Consider the following 2,412-nt stretch of genomic DNA (forward strand, 5'->3'; position numbering starts at 1 on the left):
TGTATATATATATATATATACGTATACATATGTGTGCCTCTGTCTGTGTTTATGTGTTCTCAGTCATTTCTTGGCACCTGGTGCTCATTTATTTATATAGCCGCAAATTAGCGGTTCGGCAATAGAGAACGACTGACTATATACCAGACGCAAAGAAGCATATAGCATGATCGATTTGTTCGACTAAACACCTTAACGCAGTGCTCCAGCATGGCCAGTGAAGGAAATAAAGAGGTAACTGTCTAAAGAGGTAATGTGGCAAATGTTTATGTTCAAGAATTTAAATATCTATTTTAATATTTGGCATCAAGAGGGCAGTGAGTTGGTAGAAGCGTTAGCACGCCGGGCGAAAATGCTTAACAGTGTTTCTTCTGTCGCTACGTTCTGAGTTTAAATTCCGCCACGATCGACTTTGCCGTTCATCCTTTTGGGGTCGATAAATTAAGTACCAGTTGCTTACTAGGGTCGATCTAGGCCCTGCGCCTAGAGTAGAGAAGAATATTTCAAGCAGAATTGTTAATACACAGGGCGAAAATACTTGGCGGCATTTCGCCCGTCTTAACGTTTTGAGTCCAAATTCCACCAAAGTCGACTTTACCTTTCATCATTTCGGAATCGATAAAATAATTACCATTTGATTAAGGGGTCAATATAATCGACTTACACCCTCCTCCGGAATTGTTAGCCTTGTTCCAAAATTAGACAGTTTGTTTTATTTTTTAAAATCGGAAATGAAACATTTTCCGTGAAACATTTTCTGTGTTAAAAGCATTCATCGTGAATCACTTAAGATATACATGGTCTTGGTTATCTTGTAAAATAGATTATAAACGCAAGAACAGAAACGCAATTTTTGGTTCTTACAACAGATTAAAACAAGATAGAGAATCGTTTATCTCATTAGAATGTGTAAGTTTTCTGTAAAACAAGAAAGGCAAAAGTAGACGAGAATATCTAAGATTTAGTTACTTGGCAACCAACTCACACACAGACGGAACGCAAGCACACATACACGCACAAACACTCGTCCAAATTGCAAATACACACAGATACACATAGGCAACAAACAAGAAAGAGAATCGCATTCTACTGAAATGTTTCTTATAAACCAACCAACCAACCAGACAAACAAACAAACAAACAAACAACCAATGAATGAATCAATCTATCTCTCTCTTCTTATATCTCTCTCTCTCCCACCCTCTCTCTCTCTCTCCCTCTCCACCCTTCTCTCTCTCTCTCTCTCTCTCTCTCTCTCTCTCAGCACATAAGTACAAAACGAGATGGAAAAATAGTACTCGAATACAAAAGGTAGAATAATATCATTTTATTGAAACTGCAAAATTGTCTCAAAAAGCTGTAACTCAGAGTGTCTTGTTCCCGCTTGTCGGACGGTCACAAATGTCTGATGGTCAGGGCACGTGAAGCTCAGTGTAACATCATCATAAAACCGGCCGACAAGGGTGGGGCTGTGGTGGTGTGGAGTGCGAACCTCTACAAGGAAGAAGCTCTCCGCCAACTTCAAGACACCTCCTTCTACTGCCCTCTGCCCTCCAGCTACCAGCAGACCATGTCCTCCACTATCCATGACCTCATCCCATCCTCCCATCTGCCCCACCGCCTCCAACTTCATTGTCCGCACCCCTCGCACCCCCACTATTTACTTCCTCCCCAAAATCCACAAACGTAACAACCCTGGCCGCCGCATCGTCCTCTCCTGCAGCTGACCCACCGAACTCACCTCCAGATATCTTGACCGTGTTCTCGCCCCCCTAGTGGCTTCCCTCATCTCTCACATCCATGACACCAACTACGCGCTTCGTTTGTTCAACTCTTTCTCCTTCCCTCCTGGCCCCTCTAAACATCTCTGCGTGTATGTTTGTGTGTATACACACACACACACACACATATGCGCGCATATTTGTAAAGGAAAAGTACATCTCTTTCTCTGTTTGAAACTAACTTTGTGATAACATACTGTAATATTTTTATAGCAAAACTTTTGTATACGAACCTCTCTTTTTTTATGCGAAAGCAAAATTTAGTATCCTTATTTTCATATCGCTTTATATAGTAACAGATATATAATGGGAATATTCACCTCCTATATTGAAAGATTAATTTTGTTTTACTCAAGCACACATAAGTATATATGTATTTTTTTTACCTGTTTCAGCCTAAAGGGTATGACCACGCTGAAGCTTGTGTTTTGTATCATTTAGTTTTATTTTCAAATATATGAGGGTATTTATATGTGTGTGTGTGAGTGTGGCTTTGCTTGTGTGAGTGTGGCTTTGCTTGTGTGAGTGTGGCTTTGCTTGTGTGCGTGTGTTTGTATAAGGAAATATTTTTAATGTAATAAATATATTTGTATTTATAAATATATATATAAATGCGTATTGTTATATATAT

The sequence above is a fragment of the Octopus bimaculoides genome, chromosome 22 (genome assembly GCF_001194135.2).
Source record: "Octopus bimaculoides isolate UCB-OBI-ISO-001 chromosome 22, ASM119413v2, whole genome shotgun sequence".
In the NCBI taxonomy this organism is placed as follows: Eukaryota; Metazoa; Mollusca; class Cephalopoda; order Octopoda; family Octopodidae; genus Octopus; species Octopus bimaculoides.